The sequence below is a fragment of the Marmota flaviventris genome, chromosome 14 (assembly GCF_047511675.1).
Source record: "Marmota flaviventris isolate mMarFla1 chromosome 14, mMarFla1.hap1, whole genome shotgun sequence".
Lineage (NCBI taxonomy): Eukaryota > Metazoa > Chordata > Mammalia > Rodentia > Sciuridae > Marmota > Marmota flaviventris.
Genome location: NC_092511.1, coordinates 64999640 through 65025512, shown reverse-complemented (window position 1 = coordinate 65025512; position 25873 = coordinate 64999640). Strand labels below are relative to the sequence as shown.

At 32.2% G+C, this 25873-nt stretch overlaps 1 pseudogene; it reads left to right on the top strand.

Annotated features, from left to right (window-relative positions):
* Positions 1–24363, top strand: part of LOC114099475 (protein FRG2-like) — a 120596-nt pseudogene extending 96233 nt beyond the window's left edge.
* The last annotated feature ends 1510 nt before the right edge of the window (positions 24364–25873 follow it).

Here is a 25873-nt window from a genome sequence, read left to right as displayed (position 1 = left end):
AGATAATGTGATCTGCAGCAGGTCAATGGAAGTTTCGGGTCTGAGTTTGCTTTCTCATGGTGCCTTTAAATCCACAAATTTTTAGTTAGATCTTCCTGAGTTTCTCCACAGGAGTCAAATCTAACTATTTAAACGTGTGTCATTTATATCAACTGACTTACCATATAAGTATGTTTAAAATAAATACAAGAGTGTTAGAAATTTAAAGGAAAATATTGGTTTTGAGACAAAAGCAATAATACAATATTTTTATAACTTTTAAGCAAATAAAATCCTCCACATGAGTCTTTGCTAACATCCTCACCAAACTACATTGACTTACATTGACTTCAGGTTATTTTGATTGTTCTTAGATGTGAGATTTTTTTTCTTTCTTTTTTTTTAATTACTAGACAGTACACCCTCAGTGACATGTTTTATCTTTGTAAGGGAGAAATAAACCAATAAATCACATGTATTCATTTTGAATAAGCCAGATTCCCCTCCAACCTCTTTATGGTCAAAGTGACTGCAGTTTATGTATACATCAAATACCATAATCTGATGTATTTATACCTCTCAACACCTAACCTATAAAAAAAGCACAAGGGAAAAAAAAATGTCTGTTTAGGCTGTGAGGCTGTCTTGAAATCATAAAACATACTGGTAACTATTATATTGTTCAGAGATATACAATTTATTACGAGTCTATAGAAAGAAGTTAATAGTTCATACAAATAAAATAAAAAATGCTGAAAGAAAGCTGTAAGAAGTATCTCATGTATCGAAATCTTTAATTCCCTTGTTTAGGAAATAATGAACTGAAGGAAAATCTTGCTTGCTTTTTAGCTAGAGAAAGTTTACTAGATATGGTTACTTTGAACATTTTAACAGTTTTTTTGTGATTTGTTGTAAAAATGACAGAAAACTGTAAGATTCTAATTATTTTTAACGTTTTCTATTATGCTTTTTGGACCACAACTAGCTTCCTTGATACAGAATATGTGCATAAAAATATACTAAATACGTTCTTTTTCTTCACTTTATATTTTTTCATAGATATTTTCTCAAACTATAAAACATTCTTACATACAAGTCCTTGGTTATACAGTACATTCTCTTGTATTTAGTTGTAGTTGCATTATTTATTTTCTATGATTTCTTACATCTGTTCATAATTTTCCTTATTAAAATAAAGCTGATATGAAAATCATTGAGTAATATTTTGTGATGCAGGACTGTTTCTAAGTCCTAAAAGAAGGACACTAGGTAGGCATAACTTAAATACTTTTGATATTTATTGACAGACCACCCTTCAGAAAGACAACAGCAATTTCTACTTCCATTCCTGGAAGGATTAACCTGTTTGAAATTTAGTCAAATAGAGGAGACTATTAAGACCTTCTTGGTCACTCACAACAACCTTCAATATTTAAAGGAAAAAAAAAACTGTTAGCCAAGATTATTGTAAACAGTTTTATCAACTATATCTTACTTTATTAATGCTTATGAAATTTACTATTATAATCTACAGCATAATTGATTTAAAAATGAGAACACACAGACAAAAAAACTTTACACTAGCTATTTATGTTATGCAAATGTTACTTTTCTAATTAGCAGTGCTTTTTAAATATAATTTCCTATACTACTACACTATTACTCAAAATTTCTATTTGACATTATATCAGTTTTATAATAAGACCAAAACTGCATTTCATATAGATTTAGTTTCCGACCAAAGAATGAAATATGTGCATCCACATACTATTCTAGAAAAAAAGAATCAATTTGAATAATAATAAGATTATATTAATATATAATAACATATCTTATTATATGGTATGTACTATGTATTCTAAGTACTTTGGTTTTAATTCTCTAAAGATTCCTAAGGGGAAGATATTATTTTCATCTGTATTTTTTATATAAGAAATTTTAATCACATAGGCAATAAGTTGTTGCCTTAAGGTCACACAGCTAGTAAGTGATCTTGCAAAATAAGTTTTAATTAGTAAAACTGCCAAGCTTAGATCATATAAGTGACCAAAGCCGATTTAAAAATTGGTAAATATGTATGACCCTATTCTTAGAAAATGAGTGAAGATATATGTAATATATAAAAGGCTATAAACCAGTATCTGAACTTTGCTTAACTCTGTTGAAAGTATGAATTTTATTTTCCATTTCTGTTAATCAGTATATGAACACAAATTGCATTTATAATTTATAATATCATATTTCATATATATTTATATATTTAAAACTTTTTTCACTGAACACTAAAACACAGAAAAATTATATGAAAGAAATATGTCTAGAATATAAGGAAGACTATAAATATAGACACCCCCCATTATAAATTTTAAGTATTTGAACACTTAAGGAAACCAAATAAATAAAAACATAGATACTTTAAATACTACAAAGAAGCTTGATCTAAACCACATGCAAAATTTTTCTCTTTCCAATTGTCTGAAATCTAAATGTCCTCTAGATCTGCAAATTGACTCTTTAGCCATAGAGAATATCATAAGTTGCATTACAAACAATTGGGCAAATAGCAAAGGACACTTGCTTCAAAATTGTATATAACAATTCCCATGAGAATATTTATTTCCTGTGCCATAGACTTTTGCAATAAAAATAGATAACATATTTTTATTTAAGACAGATAATATCATACTAAAATATTTTGAGGTGCCCATCTCTATGTATTATGCACCAATATATTAGTCAGCTTTTTGTAACTATGATCAAATACCTGACAAAAACAGCTTAGAGGAGGAAAAGTGTATTTGGGCTCACAGTTTCATAGGTTCAGTCTTTGCGTGGTCAACACCATTGCTTTGGATCTGAGGTGAGGCAGGACATCGTGGCAGAAGGATGTGGCAGCTGAAAGGTACACTGCTGTTGGTGGCCAGACACTTAAAGAAAGAGAGAAAGAGGCCAGAGGGAAGATGAAAGGTTTATGCTTCCTCAGTGTGCACCCAAGTGACACATGTCCTCTAGCCATGCCTCACAAGTCTACATTTACAACCCAATTAGTCCATTCAAACTGAGATGGGCTGATTAGATTACAGCTCACACAATCTAATCATTTCCCTTACTGCATTGACACAGGAGTTTTGGGGGACATCCCATATCCAAACCATAACAACCAATACAACATTTTTTATTTGGGGTGAAGTATAGTTTCCTATGGAATTTGAATGCTACTGGGTAGCCTTTGGGAAATCCTTGGCATTCTGGTTTTTGATTTTTTGTTTGTTTGTTTTTTTTTAATACAAAGAGTAGGGTTGACACTTTTAGAGACAGTTTCAGGAACACTATCAGTTTTATGTGGGAGGAGAGATTGGAGCAAGAATATCACATGTATGATTCTGATTACAATGAATAGAGGAGAGCGTGTATATGTTAAGTCTTCATGAAGATTTTAAAAAAAAAAAGATATAGGAAGATATAGATATAGGACAAACAAGCATCAGAAAGGATGTCCTGAATCCCAGGAGGAAGGAAAAAGATGGGGAGGCTTGGTTAGCATCTCAGTTGCTTGGAAGTCTGTTTTGTCATTTAGAGTTAGTTTTGATTTAAACTGTCTCAGAATCTACCTTTGTGGGCTTGACCTTCCTAGTGACAAAAGGAAATAAAACAATCTCAAGAGAAGACACTTACTTTTATAATAACTGCAATCATTCTAACTCCTGGTGTGCATCAACATTGTTTTTCCGGAGCTTACCCCTGCACTCCCAGCAATGCGTTCAAAAAAGGTGTCTTTCCTAACAACTCATTTGACTGTATTTTGTAGCTTCAAAATCTTCTCATTGTCTTCCCTCAGCTTTTCATGCCTCTAGAAAGGCCATCATTGTTGGAATTATTTGAATTAAGAGTTATTTTAGTTTATTCCAGTGAAAATCAGTGTAGATGTATGTCTAAAATATATAAAAGGCTATAAGCCTGGATCTGAACTGTGCTTAACTCTGTTGAAAGTATGAATTTTATTTTCTATTTTTGTTAATCAGTATCTAAGCATGAGTTGCATTTATAATATAATTCATTTCATAGGATTTTATTGGATAATAGATTTTTCATTGAACTAATTAGTATTTTAGAAAAACAATGTTTAATTCACAATTTGAAAAAAAGAAATGTGTGTATGTGCAATTTAAGAACCATATAGGTAATTATGCAGAGTTGAATTAATTGAACTATAGGTATTAAAAACCAAAGAGAAAGAAGAGAAATTATATTTATATATTAATTAATGAAGTTTAAATTAAAAAACATTTTTAATTCAAGTTTTAGATTTTTTTCTTTCCTTTTCTTTATTCTCTTTTATTTTATTTTTTTTTTTGTGTGTGTGTGCTGGAGACTCACACATGCTGCACATGTAGTCTACCACTGAACTAAAATATCAGCTTCCAGTTTTTTGATTTTTAAATAGAAGTTCAAAGTAGATCATTGAATATGGTCTCCCAATCCAAAATTATCTGATGATGTCAGCAAAATAAAATTGCATTTATATAGTTGTGTTGATACCTTTTTTGTGTAATTGAATAAGATTCAATAGCAACATTTTTCACTGATTGAAGCCATAAAAGTCTAGGAGAGGTTGAAATGCAACATGAATAAGGGGGTCAGCTGTTGTACATTATTAGCAAAATTTAAGTGACACCTAATTAATACAGAGAAATTATACATTTTGGTAGAATAGATATACTGTTGAGAAATAGATGGGAGAAAGTGATATTAATGACAGGTATGTGTGGGTAGTGATATGGATTGAAGTCAAATATTTTTTGAAAAAAAACAAGACAAAACACATTTCAATAGTTTGAATGCCCAGGTGGGTATGTGAGCTGTGGGTGAAGGTTATGAGAATTCATCAATACTGTAAAATTGAAGGGTGACAAAAGGGAAATAAATACTGCATCTGCTAGTCATTTTTGAAATAATAAAAAAATAGATTCCAGTGCATTCAACATGTTTTGTCTCAAAGCCATTTAGAAGTAAAACCAAACTGATGTTTATTCAGTATAAGACTCTTCATTACTTTTTCATGCAATTTCATTTGCTAACAATGTTGAAATTCCCAATGGTCTTGTGTCTTCTGGATTTCTTTGTTTGTTTTTAATCTGTGTCTGACCTATGCCTCCTGCTTTCAAGTAAATGTCTTGCTGCTCTAAGTGCTGCTTCATTGTTGCTGTCTCCTTTTGGTGGCTTTATAATGGAGGCCTGTTATGGCATCTCAAATCAGCATCATATCTGTCACCATTTATTTAACCAATATATACAGCTTTTGATATATGCCATCTATAGTACAAAACATTTTCTAAATATTAACCCATTTGATTATCAAAACAACCTTAGAAGGGAAACAGGCAGCTGTGTAATCATCTATACTTTAAAGATGTGCAAAATGAGGACTTGAAATGTCTTGATTTCCCAAAGCCAGCAAACAGGATTCAATCTAAAGTGATTTCTGACTGCAAATATTAAGCTCCTCACCCCGATATTCTGCTTTCTTCCCTATTAACACTCACCCCTTATTTACCCTAGATTAGTAATTCCTCCTGAGCACCAACCAGATTTCATGCATATGCCTCATAGAAACCAGCAAAAATTAAGGAATCTTAATAAACAAAACAATAGCACACATGAAAGAACATAATAAAAGTCTCAGGCTTTTCAAAAGCAGCACATTTCTACCTTACATTCTAATTTGTTAACCTAGGAAAATGTTTTGAAAGATGCATTTAAATTTGACAGATCTTTTTTTCCCTAAAACAAACAACAACAACAAAATAAAAAACTCAGTACCCACAATCAATTTGGGAACATTCTGTATCCACATTTGCAAACCTCTACCTACCTGCCAAAGTAAAGCAAACTATAGTCCAAAGCTTAAGTTCATACTGAAAATGATATACATCTTTCAAAAAACCATTTCATATTCTTTTTTTAAGAGTCTATATTAGGTCAAATGGTAGGCTAAAATACACATACACATAATATTCTATCTTTTCCTCTTTTCATTTATCTATCTCTCTGTCTGTCTATCCACCTGTTTTTATATCACTTTACAGCCTATTGCCAGGGTTTTTACTCTTAATTCCACAATGATATTACTGGAAGCATAATTAATCATGGTGGTCTGATTCAGGTATTGACATATTGGTTGTAGCTGTCTGATCTTTTCTCCTATCACAGCTGTTAGACTCTCAGATTGAGCAAAGCCTTTGCTGCCACATCAGACAATAGTTTTGTGACAGATGTTCCTTGTTCGATTGAAGGAGCACAGATGAAAATAACAGTCTTTCCATGCTTGTGAGACCACAGTTGAAAATGAGCAGTTGTCCCCCTTCCAGACAACTGCTATCAAACTCATAGAACCTTGAAATAATTTGCAGTCTGCCCTGCACTAGGATGAGTCTCACACAGTCCTTGAGTCTGGCAAGTCCTATTCTACTGAAACACAAGAAGCATCTTTGTTCCTTTTCTGAAAATTCAGCTGTTATGATTGTCTGACAACCAATGATACAAACTGCCTCAATGATTTACTCATTTTCTGCTTTAAATTATATTTCTGGTAGTATAATTAACATATTTTTACAAATAAATTAAAAAGCAATATAATGACAAAATGAAATCATTAACAATCCTAGGAGTTGAGATAGCCAATGTTGACTTTATGGTATAGATGTCCCCATACACAGAGACATGCATATGTACACACAAATAGGTTTATAATTACAAACATATAAGAGTAGCATGCATAGTTTTGTTGCTTTCTTTTTTACCCAGTACTAGCTAATGACAATGTTTCTGAGTCAAATATATTTTTTTCTTACCCAAGGGAAGAAAAAAATTTTTTTTTTCGAAAACTTTTTTTTGTTCAATGGCAAAATTGCAAATATTTCAGACTTTGCTGGTTAGATGGTCTCTGACACAAGTAATCCGCTTTGCCATTGTATCATAAAAACTGCCAGAGCAAACAGATTTAAAAATGGGTATGGATATGTCCCAATAAAACTTTATTTAAAAAAGGAGGACATGCACCAGAATCCATCTGTGGGTCATAAGAGTTCATCCTAACCAACACTGCTATTTTGATAGCTGCATAAACTTCCAGGCTATGGATATGACAAGGTTATTTAAGCCTTATATGCCCCTGAGGGATTTCTGTACTTTCAGCCTTTTGTTATTAAAAAAAAAAAAAAAATCCTACCTGCCAGGAATTCTACTACATGTTGCTTCCTGTAATGTCTGGTATCTCTGGAGCATTATCAACTCTTTCCTCCTGACTAGACTTCCAGGCCTTCCCTCTTCCCAGCCAGAAGGCCTCAGTGGGCTTTGGATTACTTCCACTGTTTGTCTCAAGTGTACAACATGTTATCAGAGAGATGGATTACAGCACATCCTTTGATAGGTGTGCTACTTCATTATGGCCATATCTGTACCTCATTTCACAGACATTCTGCAAAATGTCTGTGAAAGTTTATTTCTCATGGTTTCACATTTGCTAAATCTTAAAGATAGGAGGAAGAGTTGTACATTTATCACCCTTTCCTTCCTTTATATCCTTAGATTTTTTAGTCCATGTTGTTATTCAATGTTATTTAAAAATTCTTTATTTGAACTCTGCTCCAACTTTTGCCATTCTTCATTAGAAAGGATGGGTGAAAAATAATCATAAAACTGCTTTGTTTGTGCTTCCTCATTCCTCATAATTTTCATTATTCTTTTCCCTAAATAGATTAATGGTAAAAATTAAGTTCAATTAGACGTCCCTATATGTACATTTCTGTTTGTTTTGTAATTTTTACTACCCATGCCAGGAGATTCTGGTTTTGAAACTTATATTTTCATGATTATGAATTTATGATTAATGTTTTTGTTTATTTGTTTCTTGGAGTTATGTTTTATGTATTCTATAGATTTAGAATTTACTTAGCTGACCTCACCCCACCCTCATACCCAAATAAATCATAATATAATACAGACTGCTACCAAAAAACAGCTGGCCTAAAAAAGGATAGGTCTTTCCTCAAAATTTATCAATGTAAATGCATTGCTTTGATAATAGATATTAGGATATGTAGATAATGAACGAAGGTAGAGAAATGTAATGGCACTTATTACCTCACACAGTGTGGATTAAGAACCATCATCTCAAGATGACAGAACAATAAATTGTGCTTATGTTATTAACTGATAAAGATAAAAAATAAATACCAATCTCTGAAACTTACCAGAGGAAGGCAAATAGGAAACAAATTCCTCAAATTAAAATATGAACTAAATTCCCCTTTTTACTGATTGAGGCTTAAAATCAAGAAATTGATTTTCAATCTCCTATTTATACTTAGAGTGTAACAAATATTATAATTATAATAGTGCTGAAGTAGTTCTCTAAGGATTGGAAATTGCACATTAAAAGAGAAAGTACTTGGGTCCTTTAGTTTTTGTTTTGTATTATATTTAACCATTTGGATCTTTCATTGTGAATGTGAATTCCATTTTATCAATAATAAGTGATTCATTCCATTTCACGCCAAGTATTTCATTATTTTTGCTCACTCTTCTAAATCCTTTCTTTATGCAGAAACAAATAAAATGCCAAATATACTTATGTGTTTATACATAATAGAAGTAACAAATGTGTATATATAACATCATATTGTTAAATTTTACAAACAAACCTGTATCATAAACATTGAATATAATATGCAGAAAAAAACACTTGTTAATGAATGTGTAAAATCTTGAAATCAGAAATTGTGAAAGGATAAACATAATAAGAAGCACAGCTAAGAAGTGAAAGTGATGAGTAATTCATATTTCAGGTTGGTCTCTAAATCATTTAGATGTTAGTACTCAAAGTAAACTATAAAAATACTTTTAAAGTAAGTAAAATGATAGATATTATTTAATTTTACTTTTAAATTAGGAATTTATCTCATCAATCACAATTTATTGTTCACCATTTAACTTTTTTTTGAGAAAAATCAAAACACAACTTTTGCTTTCTTTCTTTTTTTTTTAGAAAAATTAAAGTCATCATATTAAACCCTTCTCTGCATATATTTTAGTCTCATATTCTGACTTGGAAAGGTATCTGCATCACAGAAAATTGCATTGACTTTATCACTAATTGCTCTCAGGTTAACTGCTTTGAGGAGGAGAGAAGGAAAGAGATATTAAGGATTTATCAGCTGCAAAAGCTGAATAGTCATTTGAATACTAGTGGTGTCACATTTGCATAACATTTTGGGATATGTTAGCTCCCAATGCCTCAGGTGTGACTTAATGGAAACTATCAAATTTAAGGTTTTTGCATGATGGGGCCAATCAGCAATATCCAAAAGCCATGGTAAATTGCAGTACAGCTATTGCAAGGAGCTTAGAGTCCCAACCTGATATGAGCCACTGTCACTACTGCCTGTCAAGTTGCATTGTTCAGGTGCTTGCAGATCTGTCAGGTGCTGCAGGATGAAAAAGGGCACAAAATTTTGTATGTTTTTTATACATAATAAAGGCAATGCATATTAAAATTTCTTTACTGAAAACAAAATTTGACCTAAAATTCCACTTAAAAATATTTTATCTTCTTTACATGACAGGAAAATTGCAAAACTGGTAACAATATTGAAAAATTGAATTTAAATATATCCAAATATCAAGGATTGATACATAAACTATAGTGCAATCCATATGTTATTGAATATGCAAATGTAGACACTTGGTTAAATTTAAGTAATATATAAATTTAAAAATGATGTGACTCAATTTATATCAAATTTTTAGATATTGAATTATTACAACATATACAGTTTCAAAATAATCTATGATTCAAATGATTCAGTTATAATGAATGTACTAATATATTTTTGAAACTTAAGGTATATAGATTTATTATTTTATTTGAAAGCAGAAAGTAGGTGGTTCTGAATATACTACTAAGTATATCACCTTGCATATTTTTCAGAAAACACAGTATCCACGTTTTTTTCTCTAAATATCATATCAAAAAGTCATCTGGCCAACTTATAGTAGCCTAACAAAGCAATGATTTTAAAAGCTTGACAGTAACACATGGATATGCAATGAAAATTTTAAAACATGCATTGAATCTTAGGACTATACTTGTTGAATATTAAACACCTGTAATTACTAGTGCCCAGTGCACCCTTTCCGACATAATGTATATAAACTGTGGAAATATTTTAAAGCACCAGTTTTAATAAATAAATAGAAATATTGCAAAAAAGTTGACTATAAAATATTTTGTTGTGTAATCAATTATGTTAGCTACCTGGACTGAAACTTTGTTTTCCTATGTGAAGTTCAAAAAATTATTATGAGATTAGTATTTCAACATCTTGAATATTTAAATTACTCTCAAGCACACCTTTGAACATATTCCTAAGGTTCTCAGAATTGTTTGCAATTTAATTTTTATGAAATATACACTTAGTATTTCTAACAGAAAAAATAATAGACTTGACAATTCGTGTGTAATTCAACAAAGAAAGCTTGATTACTGATGGTACAATAGTTTTGAATTAATTGTTTTGAATTTAGAAAACAATGATTAAATAATAATCCCAAATAATTTTTTTGTGTGTCTTTTCTGCCTTACCTTACATGACCCAACATTTGCAGAAATTGATGTTCATTAAAGATGTTCCCTTCCTTTCATACAGACATGTTATATTACATTCTATGAAGAACTAATGTACAATGCATGAATGAAAGTATTGACTATCTAGACTGTACATAATTGTTGGCATATTATAAAGGGACCTTGAACGGCATTGCTTTAATAAAATTAAATATATTATGATATTTTAAGAAGATTTGTTGTCAAAAAAGCATGAATTTGAACTGTCCTGACTGTGGGCTAACTGTGTGATCTTGGAAAAGGTTTATCACTACAAACCTAAGTTTATTTATATATAAAATAAACATAATACAAATTCCACATGTTTATTTATACAGTAAAGGAGATAGTGTATTGAAAGTATTGAGCATGATAACTGATTAAATACTAATATCTCAGTATTAAATACTAATATGGTAGTTAACACATTAATTCAATTTTTTTTATTTTTCTGGCCTTAGTACACAAAGTCCGATAGCCATTATAATAAAACAGATTAATAAACTCTTGGTTTTTCTGTTTGATTGTATTCAAAAGTCTCAAGTATTTTTTTCAAGTGTTTTGGTCAGCTTTTGCATTGCTGTGACCAAAATAACCAACAAGTACAACTTAGAGGAGGAAATGTTTATTTGGGCCTTATTTAATTCAGAGGTCTCGGTCCATAGGAAGCTGACTCCATTGCTCTGGGCCCAAGTGAGGCAGCATCATAGGAGAAGGGCCCAGAGGAGGAAGGCTGCTCAGCTAATGGCAGGTCAGGAAAAAGAGAAAAGGTGAGAGGGAAGAAGGAACCACAGGAAGATGCACCCTTTCTGGGTATACCCACTGTGATCCACCTACTCCAGCCATATCCCACCTGCCACCAGTTTCTATCTAGTCAGTCCAATCAAATTAAGATGGACTGGTTAGGCTACCACTCTCACAATCTAATCTTTTTATCTCTTACTATTACTGTATTAATAGGATCTTTGTGGGGGGAGACACCTCATATTCAAACCATGGCATCAGTCTGCCATTTATTTTTTGCCATTTATTTTTAAATTATTCATGGTTAAGAGAAGTTTTGTTAAGTAACCTACGTGAAGGACCTCTTGCTACTAAACTCCAAACCTCTTCTTCTGGATTTAGGAAACTGGAATTCACTTCTTATAAGAACTCCATTCTTTTATTCAACAAAACTTTGTAGAATGTATACTACATGATCAGCACTGTTCAGAAGCGATGAGGATGGAGTGGTGTGTCTTTTGGGAGATGAATGTGTGTTTGATAAGGTTTGAGCCAATAATCTGACCCTGTTAGTGTCCCATCACTCACATGGATAACACCTGTTTCACTGCATTACTTTTCTCTCTTCTCTATCAAAAGGAGTGTTATCTTGTTAAAAAATATAAATGAGAAGCACCTACTCTGTTAAAATCTTCAACCTTAGTCAAATCCACTTTCAAATACCAACCTCTGACAATTGCAATTAATTCTGAAGAGAATATAGACATAAGAATTTTAAGCAGGTAATCAAAACTTTCAGTGGTATATTTTAGAAAGATTTCTCCGGAGCCCTATAGAGAGGGACATTGGAATCATCCAGTAAAAGAAAACAGGACTTGGATAATAGAAAGCTGAGTATATACACCCTACCCTAAACAGGGAATGCTTCAGCCTTCTGTACCATATTGTTTCCTTCTCCCCACTCCTGACCACTTTTGGGCTAGGGATTGAACCCAGGGCCTCCCCCATGCTAAGCCCTTGCTCTACTGCTGGCCTATATCTTCAGATCCTTGTTTCTTTCTCTTGCCCCCATCCAAGCAGGGTGGTCTTCAACCAAATGCTAGATTGTATTGACAGACTGCATTATCCTAACACACTCTTCACGTAATGTAGCCCTATCCCATTCCTTTCTGAGTATCCCTCTGACAGCAGTTCCCCCATATGCATTTCACAGTCTCAGGAAAGGATGTGTGTTTGAAGACATTTCAGTAGAAAATACTGCAGAAGGCACACCAAGGGTGTTAGTAGATTGAGTAGCTACACCTACTATTGCCAGCACGAATCTTCATGCTGCTGTAAGAATTCTCCTGAGATCTTACAAATCAGAGAGAATATGAGCTAATATCTGCTGAAAATACTTCCCCATTCCCATAGAGACTATGGTATTTATTTATTTTATTTTATTTTGACAACACTGTTAGGTATATTCTGATTTCAAACCTGTGTGTCTTTCTTTTTCTTTTTATTATTATATTCACTGTGTCAGAGGAACTCCTGTGTTCCGTGATTAACGTTTTATTGAGAGCCATTTGCAAGGAAATCAGTATCTGAATTACAAGGTTCGGTTATTAACACTAAACATAGTATACATTTTATGTAACAAAACTTTAATGTTAAAAATAAAGAGCGGAATTTATTATTTCTTGAAATAAATAAGAATAACTAAAATAATGCCCCATGGAATCAAGAACAAGTAGTACTGTGACTCAGTTCTTTATTTTTTTTATTACGTGTGTAGGTTATTACTTGAAATTTGAAACTCATTTTGAAATATTTTGATGGGAATTTTACTGCCCTAATGTGAGTTTGCTGTGATGACTAGAAAAGTATGTCTTTATTTCTATCTATTCCTCTATTGCTTCTCTGATGCATGGAAAATGAGCTTATTTCTGCTTAGCTCTCTTTTTCTACCTAGATGGCATAGAAACTAAAGAAATAAGTCTAAAATAGTATTCCAATGATTTCACCTTTTCTCATTCCTGGTGAGTCTTCCATGACTTTCATATTTTGAGGTTTTGTTAGGCTATATCTTAACTTTCCTTTATTTCTTACAATTCCTTAACTTCTCCCTGTTACTGATAAGTTGTGAGTAGAGGTCATAGACACACAATATCTAATATCATCCCTGTGTTTGAAATCTTTCTACGGTCTGAAAATAACCAAGTTTAATATGAAGGTAATGGGATACTATTCGTTTACAGTTCTATTAGCAAAACTTCAGCCTAATAATTCAAACATAGGGAGAAATATAATTACACGAGTGGATTGCCAGCTGCCTCCCGCATTCCTCTTATGTCTCATGGGGCAGAATAAAAGTGACTGCAATTATAGTTTAAATCTCAGAGGGATATTAATGTGATGGTTTTAGCAATAGCTTTTTTATTTTTTATCAAGTCATGTTAATAAAAAGGATGGCTCTGGTAATTTGTGCAATATTACATTTTGTTAGTAGTAATTACTACTTAATATAGTCTCTGTGACATAATGACACAAGCATAAAATCTTTCCAGAACATATACCATCCCAGGGTAAAACCTCATGAAATGCCATTCTTATTTCTAAAATACTTACTGATAATATTTTATGTTGGCAGTGCCTACTTAAATTCTCTTTTGAAATAATTTATTTCATTCACTATGCTATTGTTACATTTTCAAATTTAATTGCTTTATAATATAAAGTCAAAATTACAAACTCAACATTCATGGTTATAAAATTAGGAAGCATAAAATTCATCCACTTTCTTAAAAAAAACTGTTTTAAAATGTAAAGTTGAACAGAAAAGCAACATTAAATATTTCATGATACATCTATTTCATAGTATATTGAAAACATGTAAAGAGTATTTTTTTTTCTGATAGGTTCATATTAGGGCGGTTGGCCCTAAACAAACTGAAAAGTCTAAACAGTTTGAAAAGGGACACACTATGACTTTGTTATCCCATTTAAAAATTAAAAAAAAAGGAAAAAGTCAGATACTGTATAGTGCAAGTTGCCATTCTAATCAAATACATGAGGGTAATGGATAAGCAGGAAGTGAACCCACACACATGCATATTAATTATATGCCTCAGGGACTTTTAAAAAAAAATATATATATATATATATATATATGGTTGTTTTTTGGATACAATACATTTATTTATTTATTTATTTATATGTTGTGCTGAGTATCAAACCTAGTGCCTGGCACATGCTAGTTGAGCACTCTACTGCTGAGCTACAACCCCAGACCCTTAGGTCCTTTTCTAAGAAGTACTAACTGATCAGAGAACATGCCTGATGCCTGCATAGATCGGATTTACAGCAGCAATAGCTGCTATTTTTCAAGGGCTTCCTATGTGCTAGGACCTCTATTGAATGATGTGTGCTTGTTATAATTTATCCTTCATTACAATCATATATGCTATTTATTATAAACCCCATATCACAAATGAAGAATTGAGCTATTCACTAAACACTTAGCCCAAAAATGACACATATAGTCTTTGGTACAACTTGGTCATGATCCTACCTTATAAAAGTAAAGACTATTAACTCTTAATTATTTTGTGTTCTGCTAGGAGTCTAAACAAAGTTTAAAATTTTGGCTTTCCATGTAAATAGTAGTATCAAATGATTAGTACAAATCTTCTAGCTATGATAACAGTTTTGGTTAAAGTAAATGAGTTGTAAAGAATCACTTCTGCAAATTAAACATAAAGTAATGCCATATTTTCTACAAGACATCACTTTCATGGACTAATAGACTATGTGGTCTTCAAATAAATCTCTAAAAATCATCATCATCAACATCTTGTCCTCTCAGTGACAATGTGTTGCCGTATCTCTCTATATATCTCAACATGTTTGCTTTGAAAGGTTAGAAGTTTTTCTTTTAATAACATATATTGTATAAACTCTTTTAAAATATTGCCCACTTTTTAAGACTCTCAGGGTCTTGTGAAGAATAATGTTCTGGTTTTACTCAGACAAGCTTTTATTTTTCCTGCACTCTGTTTTTTTGAAATAGATGGCTTGAACAAATATTCTACCACCAGACGGAAGGAAAACCACTCGTGGTTCTTAGAGGCTGAATTTTGAAGAGTCAATTATTTAGTCCAGAAACCTTCTGTGAATTGTTTCCAAGTTGAATTAATTATCCTTCACTACTCATAATGTAGTAATGAAGAAAACAAATAAGCCAATTAGGAAAGATCATTTGGCTACAAATGTGTGGGCTGTATACTTTGGGTGAATTGCATGATATGTGAATTATATCTCAATAGAGCTCTTTTTTCAGAAAAACTGATTGCGATGTCTGCGTACATATATCATGATAATTAAGAACCATCCATGCATTTACTGTCCTTCTTTATGGTTGATCTGAATTGTTACAAATGACCCAATAGAATGTCTTATTAAAAATACATGTGTTATTCCTTTTAGTTTATAATTGGCAAGATTGAAAACCCTCCACTGTTTTACTAAAAGTTAAATTTTTTTCTATGATATATGAATATTCTTGTGCAATGTTTTGTCTAATGTTTTATAGCAACAGTTTTTATTATCTCCTATATATGTAAAATTTATATTAGGTGTTTTTAAAGATCTTAATCAATACTAACCATCAATGATATAGCAGAGTAAAAATGAATAATAAAACAAGATTCAAATTTAATCATGTGTTGGAAAACAAAATGTAAGTGGGATTATTTTTATTCAAGTTATGTTTTTCCTTCCAATGAGAACAGCAGGATGTTTTCTGGTGAATGCAATTATTAATTAATTGCAAATTTCAGGAGCTAAATTGAGGAGAGGATTGACCAATTGCATTGTTAGTTTGTAATTTTGTTTGATCAATTTTCACAGTGGTTTTCAACTCTGGTGGGAGATAAAAATTGCTTCTAGAACTTTCATACAACATCAGAGCTTGGGTTGCACCATTAGGGAGTGATTGAGTAAGTCTGGGGTGATATCTGGAAATTGATTTTAAACTTGCCTTTAGTAATTGTTATATAAAATAATTTTTGAACCACCTGTTTATCTTAGACTCTCCTTAATAACAGAGCCTCACAGAACAGTAGGTGATAGCACTCCCAATGACTGACTAATCTACTTGTCTCTTGATGAATTAGTGAAAGAGGGAATATACTTTTTTCTTTTTGAGTTTCTTACAAATTGCATGTTTATATGTCATATATAATTCTGCAGCATAGTGTGCATAGTTGGAAATTAAAACCTTATGGAATCCTTTTGGCATATATATGTACACATGTGTGTGTGTGTGTGTATATATATATATATATATACACACATACATATACATGTATATCTTTTAGTTGGATATCACGATATGATCTTCAGTCAGTCCTGAAGTAGCAATATCCTCACAAGGTATTACCAACGTGGATAGTTTGAAATCTGATGAAATTAGAACAGGAGAACCATCAAAGAGGAAAAGTTTTGTCATTACCTTGCTTTAATTTACTTTAAAGTCTGGATCTCTTGACTCTTTTATTAAAGTAAAAAATCTAAAACTTCCTAAGACAGCTGCCCTAAGAAACAGTTTCTCTTGGCTACAGGAACAGTAAATCCAGGCTTCCTAGGAAAAGAATTAGTTAATCCTTTGATCCATGGCATAGGAAAGAAAAAGAAAATAGTAACCAGTTTGTGAATGAGGAGAATTCCTACAGATCCCTCTCATGTCCATTTGTAGTTTTTTCTTACACCTAACTATGAGTTTTTAGATAAGATTCCTAAATAAGAGAGAGTGGCCTCATCAGTGCATAATTAATTGTGGTGACTATAGAATAATTAGGGTGTTCTTTATAAGTCAAGTAAATAATGCCTTATTAAATATTAGCTAACTTTTATAGATCTGCAAGGGTCACATTGTCTATTGTTTTTATTATGATGTAAAATTCATGTAAAGGAGTCTTTTTTTTTTTTTAATAAATAGTAAAATACACAGAAGGGGCTTCTACAGCCCCCTTGTGGCATGTAAAATGATTGAAGAAAACTTTCATAATGATTCAAAACACAAAAAGCAGTGGAAAAGACAACAAACAAACAAAAACTAAAACAGAATTTACTAGTGCCAGAATACTGAGGCATCCCTTTTTAGTACTTCATGGAGCTGTGATAAGGGCTGAAGTACCAGGAACCCTTTTTCTCGTCCTTGGATCAGGTCTTTCCATATGACAGAACCACAGTGAAAGCACAGAAGCTCAGCCTTTGCCTCCCTGTGCGATCTGGCTCAGAGCTGGAGGGTGGATAGGCATCAAACTAGTGTTCCACTCTGAGGCATAGAGAGTGTCCCCAGCCCCACTTTCTTTATATCCACATGAGAAAAGGCAGCACTCAGGACACAAGCAAGTAAGAAGGAAATATGAGTGAGTGGTCAGTTCACCCTAGGGAGTACAAGGCCTGAAGCAAAGAACTTTAAGCAGGCAAAATTCCAATTTATAAATGATGATATTGATATCAGAAGAACATGCACAATACAGTTGTATATTCTTGTCCAAAAAATGTGCATTTTTTATATAAATTAGCCAAACCACCAAATCAACTAAATATTGTAGAAAAATGTTTTGTCTTTTGTATCTAGTACATAATTTTTAAAAAATTGTACAGAAACAGCATACCATAAATAAAGTAACGGGCACATAACAAACCCTTGAAAATGATTTGACATATTTTATTACAAAGAATGTAATTTATTACAAAAAATGTAAGTTACCAAATATAAAAATTGAGGAAAAAAATAGAAAAAAGGTTGAGCAGGTAATTCCTTCAGAAAAAAAAAGAGAAATTATTTATATAAAAATAATTTAATGTATTTAGTATTTTGGAATTAAAATTTGAATTAATGATATACTATTTTATTTCCCTAACAAAATAGAGAATAATAATATAATTATAATAGTTATATTAATAATTAATATATATTATATCATTATAGTAATATAATTATTACTGTGTATATGGTGATTTGAGAAGGTCAAACATTGGATCTTGTGAATTGTAGGCAATTCACTGAGATATACTCCCAGCCCTTCAAATGTTGACTTTTAAAAATATCTAATCATTTGTATTAGAAAAGATATTGTCAAAAGTTGGCTCCAATATATTATATCCACAAAAATCTATGAATTCTCAGGTTGAGACTTTTTCAACAAACATCAAAACTTATGAAATATTAACATTTTTTATACATGTTGAGGAAAAAAGTCTAAAAAAAGTTAAGTTTTATATCTAGACTTAACTACAAAGATATTTATAAAGATATTTACTATAGAATTTGTAGAACAATAATAAGAGCATTGAAAACATATTTCAAACATGTTATATTATTAAATTAAATACAATTGTTATAGGCTGAAGTTTATCCCCTAAAATCATTTTATCTTACCCCCAAATAACACAGTAAGTGACTGTGTTTCAAATTAGGGTCTCTAAAGGAACAAATAATTTTGTTCACAACAGACACAAAATGAAGCCAATGTGACCATCTGTGTGAAAGGGAAAGACTACAGTGTTTAAGGCAGGAAGCCAGGCCTTGACCACACTATAGTGCTATAGCATCCCAGCCCTCAGAAGAAATCAGCCCTGCTGATACCTTCATTTTGGACCTTTAAACCTCCAGAAGCATGAGAAAACATATTTCTGGTGTGTAACACACACATACACACAGAGACACACAGATACACACACACATACACCCACACACAATCTGCAATAGCTGTAATGATAGCTCAAGCAAACTAATACAATAATAGTCAAGTGATAGAACTGGAGATGATGATTTGTCAATATTCTTTGCTTCAAGTAATATAAAAGGGTATTATAAGTGTGTCATTTAATGTGTGAAAAAAAACCCTCCTGCTTGCTTTAAATTTAATACTGCAAAAGAATGACCACATTTTCATTTCTGGAAAGTTTATTAAATTTATAATAAATGACAGTAATATAAGCACTATGACTAGAAATGCTAGCATTATTGCAAAAGTGTAAAGTTTCTGTACAATGGAAATGAGATGATTTTGATTCACGTGGAGTCATTTTAATGTTTACAAATTTTCATGATGATCACATAACTATACTTTATGTTACAATATTTTAATGTTACTTCAGTGCAACAGCACATGGGTTAAATAAAGAAAATAATCATATATACTGAATGTTTGTTTTAATTTTTCCAGTTTTAAAATACAGGTAGTGATAGAATATAAATCTCATGTACATTACCCATTGCAACTAAGCTCAATTCTTTTCCAGTGTCATTTCAAGTTCCCTGTTGCCATAGTTGCTGCTAAGAAAATGCATTTTTCTAAAAGATTTATAAATAATGATCGCAATGTTTTTAGCTCTTTGTAGTGAAATACAATATCCAATGCCTCTGAGAGGAATATAAATCCAAGCACCAGGGATCCATTCAGGTCACACTTGAGTCTTGTTACAAGTTGGGCAAGAAAAGTGTCTCAGTGGTATCCATTAATGTGCACTTTCCTAGACACTCAAAAGATAAATCCTATGTAGTTAAGTTCTAAAAACATGTATAAGACCCCTTTTAAGCTTTATATCTGCTTTTGATACTCCAAAATGTTGTCAAACATAAAAAGATTACAATTCATTAACTGTTCTTTTTTTCTGATATTGCTTATTTCCATATTAAATTAAAATGCTTAATTTATGTGAACATGTTTTACAAAATACACATATTCTTACTCTCCCTAAAAAATTTGTAAACCATGATTTTTACTGAACAGGAAACAAAAATATCTAAGGTCGATAATATGATTAAAATTATGGTTCTTGACCTAATCAGAATATAAAAATCCAAGCCTCATTCCACTCCGTTTTTTTTAACCAAAGACCAGTCATTTCATACTGATTGAATACTTGATTATGTTATTCTACATATATGGCATGCCATCTAAAGTGAAAAAAAATGCACCTTCAAGAAGCCCAAACCAGAAAAATTGCATAAGTATCTACCATCTAGAGATAAGAAAATTAAGCGAAGTCTGTGCACTCACATATATACATGTACACACACAAACATATGCAATATGCATATATGTTTGGGACACACATCTTTTGCATGGATATGATGTAGTAAGGAAACAATTTTTCAGTGACATAAAACAACAAAGGCTTATTTCTCATATTTTTATTCAATACTGTTCATTGAAAGGGTTTGCTCCTTATGTCATAGGAACCCTAGGTTGACAAAATTTCTACCTGATTATGACATAACTATCTCATCATGAGGTTTCAGGCACTGTCAGGACAGGGGAATAGAGGACTGAAGCCCCCAGATCCCACAGGAGCAGTGAAAGACTTTGGCCTTAGTCTATCATCCAGTCATCCGCATGGCCTTGACTCAGGGCACACCATGGAGGACGGTCTTCCTCTCATAGGTCTGAAAAAAAGGATGATGTGGCTATGAAAAAAAATCACTGGAAGAACCAACCACAATGTTCTTCCACACAAATATTTATTCTTTTTCCTATTCTTATTTTGGGCCTCCAAGAAATGAATACTACCTATACACTCCCATAAAATTAGCCTTTATTTTGTGGCCTGATCAAAAGAGGATATCCATCCTAATGTTGAGTTTGAATGGAGTGCAATCTTTTTATTATTAATTTAAGAACATATTAACAGCTTTGGCTAAGACTAGTCATAGAATAATGAATACCTTGGTGCTAAAATATAATGACCTCTCCATAACATGTTTGTTTGCTTATTTTTTCTCTTCCCAAACAATTTTCTCTTGTTTATATTTCCAAACATTTTGTCTTATCTGAAAACCTGAAGCACACAGAAATTCTGTTGAATATTAGTATGTGAATACTGTATTACTTTTAAGCTTTTAATTTTTACAGGCAATGTTTAAGTTGATATCATTAGCAGTAAATAAGACATGACTATGGAAATGCAAAAGAACTTGTTATAATACATCTTCTAAAAAGTTGAAGGGTGCTTTTGAATTAAGGATGTGTAAAAAATGTTCATAGCAGAATAGTTTAATACTAAAATCTCTGCTGACTTTCCTTTTTCCAATTCTTTTGACATAGTTTATTTGAAAAGACTTTTCTTCTATTTCTTTCCTCTGACAAAACTCCACTTCTTATTCCAAATTAGTTTGAATTCTGTCACAATTTTTGTTAATTCCAATACATTTACCAGAGAGGTGTAATAAAACTTATCTTTATTAACATAAATATCATTTACTCCCATCTCTAACCTATAAAATAAAATCACAATTCTTCAGGTATTAAGAAAATCTATAAGAGCTACTAAATATCACCCATCAACTGTGAACAGAACATAAAATAATAGATCATTCTCCTTCCCTCAATCAGTTGGTTAGAAAGTGGAGTTATATATGGGTTATGAGAGCATTAAAAAAAGACACATTGCCCCAGTATTATCCTCCTATATGAATTTTGCCTACAATGAGACTGAAAGTTATCTGAATTGACAAATCAAAAGGAACTCAGGAGGCACAACTATGTCAGGAAACAGATGCATCAAGGAAGAACACAAATTCCAGAACACAAATCCCACAAATTCCAGTGTGGCTGAAGCATTAAAAAACAAACAAACAAACAAACAAACAACAACAACAAAAAAAAAACCCCTGAGACTGTAGTTAGGTGAGATGAAAAGAAACTTGGAGGTTGAACTTTGAAGGTGATGAGACAGCACTGATTGCAAGCATTCAAAGGAAGCCACAAGATGCATGATTACTTCTTCCAAAAACAATGCATAAGGTGACTAGAAAGGTTCTCAGCCAATAGTTAACATGCACTTAACCACGTTCGGGTCCACATTAATATGAACTTGGCTTTTTATATCCTATGATGTATCTAATGAATCAAAGTTTAGGGTTTTCATTCTGATCTCCTCTATGTTTTCATTCATTTTCACCTTGTTTTAGCCCACAAAATACTTGATTGCTTATAATCTAGTATTAAAAAATACAACTGATAAAGAGATAAAAGTCTTCATAACACCATAATCAGATGCTACTTCATCCTGGATGGTTTTTACAATTTTTATTTGGGGAACTAAGAACTAAATTAACTGGGAGAGGCCAAGAAATAAGATAAAGGGACATTATTTTGAGAAATATGGAAATAAAAAAAAGAGATAAATGACATGTTCTTTGTATTAAAAAGATTCACCTCAGAGGCTTTAAATATGAAAAGTTTTTTTTTATTATTTTTTAAATACTGGAATTGAAAAACAATCTTATTGCATAATCCTTGGATACTAAATTCAATCATCCTGTCTGCTTTGGAGGCAGAAGTAGTTCTATTTCAGTATAAGCCTAGGGTTCAAATTATCAATGGCAACCCAGCCTCTCCAGACCACAGTTCCTAAAAACACAAACTACCTTCTTGATTACACTTGTGTTATTATTGGCTTGAGATAAAACAACAGGGTTCATTGTCAGCTGTGCATTATGAAGCCCATGGTTCATATAAATGTTAATCAGAGTTATGAGAGTAGCTCCAGAGATTATGATAATTGTGTAGTAGGTAAGGCAAATGTGGATGTGATAGTTCAGGTGTAAACATGTAGTAATGAATGATTTCATCACTTAAACTGTTTCCATACTCTGATTTAGAAATGTTGGGACAATAATCCATTAGCTTTTATATTTTCCAACTGAAAAGAATAACTCTTATTTTATACTACTGCCTAAATTAAGATATGTTATTGGGTAAGAGAAAAAAATAAAGTACTTTATCTATAAAGTAATATATATATATATATAATCAATACAGTCATATATGTGGACTTGAGACCTCAAACACTATAATAATAAACACAAATACTATATTATAAATGTATTTGCATGTCAGAAAACAACTATTAATTTTTAAAATATTTTAAATATCAAACTATTTAACATTTTGTGAATGTATATGCAAAGATAAAAGTAAAGTGGTGCCTTTTCCCATCAGCCTCTCCCTAGTGCCATGTTGTGGGGACTTGAGACTTGAGGTGGGGTAGCAGCTGGTACTATGCACAGTGTGGAGGCCTGGTGGCAGGATGGGAGCCCAGCAAATTATAGCTAGAACCAGGGAACCATCATTATGTTCTCATTGACAGAAGTGGTCATCAGATTCTTAATAGGCTTGCCCAGACTCTACTAAGATATATTGGTCCCCTGGACATTATTCTCGCAGAGGTACTCATTGAATTCTCTGGTTTCTAGACAATAGGAGAGAGAAAGTGGTGAGGCACTAAAGCCCTGATAACCCACCACTTTTAAAGGAAGGGGATCATATAAAGACAAACCATTGGAAAGAGGTACGATATTCTCTTCCTATTTCCAGTGAGAGCTGCATCCAAAGACAAGAATCAGAACCCAATCCAAATGAAAATTCCAAAGAAACTAATCTCAACACCAGAATCCAGATTGCTAGATCAGAATAAAAGTTGAGTTCAGATGAGAGAGAATCTAGGTAAAGGAAAATCATTTCCAAAGACAGCAGCCAAATTCAAACATGGAACTGTCCAGAAAGTGAGTGCAGTTTGAATTTGGAAAAGAGACAAAAGTCCTATTATGCTGGACAGAGGAGCAAAATTGAACAGATTTATGTGGTCTTCCAACAAAGAGTCCTGTGCACTACCAATGGGCATAAGAAGCAGTCCAGAACCTGGGACCCAAGAAATAACCCACCACTTCAGAAAAGCCTGTGACCTTCCTGAGTGCAATATCTGAGGCAGTTAATCAAGATACAGTCAAGGTCCAGGCTCAGCAAGTACCTTCTCTGTTGGCCTGTGAGCAGCTCTCTGAGTTTGTTCAGCTCTGGGGACTTCTGTGGCCAACTAGACCGCCTCTGTTTGCTGATTTCTGGCTTGTCTTAGCCCTAATATCTCTGCCTCCTCATGACCTATCCTGGAATGAAACCAAATCTCAGAATCCCCCTAAAAAGGATTCAAGTCTACCCTGATCCTGGTCAGGAGGTAACTGATACAGTCTGTGGGAACATAACTGGTTCTGACTCTGTTGCCACATAACTCTAATTAGCAGAGTTAGAACTTCTAGAATTGCAGACAAATACCCAACACCTCTTAAAGACCTACAGTTTCTTCATTCTTCTGCGTGATTTGCAGGGGTGATTTTAGACATGCTGTGTAAATAATAGCATGAGCCAGTCATAGGAAAGGAAATTAATGTACTCAGAAATATGAAGTGTGTGTTTTATTGTGGATTAAGATTAAATGTTGGGCTGGGGATGTGGCTCAAGCAGTTGCACGCTTGCCTGGCATGTGTGCGGCCCGGGTTCGTTCCTCAACACCACATACAAATGTTGTGTCCGCTGAAAACTGAAAAATGAATATTGAAATTCTCTCTCTCTCTCTCTCTCTCTCTTTAAAAAAATAAAATTAATTTTAAAAAAAGATTAAATGTTAAATTTCATGTAAAAAAGGTAAAGTGGTCACAGCCAGGTAACTGTATTTTTGTGGTTATACCCAACCTAAATTATCCTGAGCAACCATTGAGGAGAAACCTGACAGAAGAGAGCTCCTAGCTTCAAAGAAGGCTGGGAAATTGGGAAGCAGGATGATAAGAATGAGTTTGAACCATTTATTGTATTCATTTCTTAAAAGTTATGTAATTACTTTCATTTTCTTCCAAAATATTAATTTTTACAATATAAAAATTTGAATTCAAACAAATCTAGATTCTTTTTGTATGTATTTTTTTTTCTTTTTTCTAGCATATGTGCATAAGGATTGTGTATTTATAATCTAAAAACGTTACAATTGTATGTTTATGTATTGGACACCTTACTTTGGAAAATAATGAATACTGTGTGCCAAGATATGTAATCTTTTTCACACTTTACGGATATTATCTTCTATAATGGCATTCAATTTCTACATCTCTTTATTTTTCACAAATTAGAAATTCACTTGTTTTGAAGCAAGTTTGCTTCTCATATACCATTATTCTGAAACATTTCTGTAATTTATTGTCTCCAAAATATTTACTATTTATCCTTTTTTTAAAATTTACTATTTACTATTTATTCTTTCAGTGGTTGCCTTATACATTTATTATTTTTTCTGACTTCTTAGTGTGTTCTCACCATGTCACACTCTTCTGATTCATAAGGGAGTGCTCTATTGTTGTATATTTGTTATGCCACTTTAGCATGTTGGTATTTTAAATCTTACCTTGAGTCATATTTACTTTCATATTGCTTTGCTTTTTCTGTTTTATTATTGGTTCTTCTTATTTATATATTATAATAGGATTCATTTTGACATAATTATAAAAACATGGAATATAATTTATTGTAATTCAGTCTGCTTACTTCTGCTTCTTTCTTCTACCTTATTGAGCTTTCTGCTATTTACTTAGCTTTTTTTTTCTTTGAATTTTTTAACTTAGTGTCTTGTGGATGAACAGGATGGTAAGAATCACTGTGGTATATACATAGATGCACTTAGGGA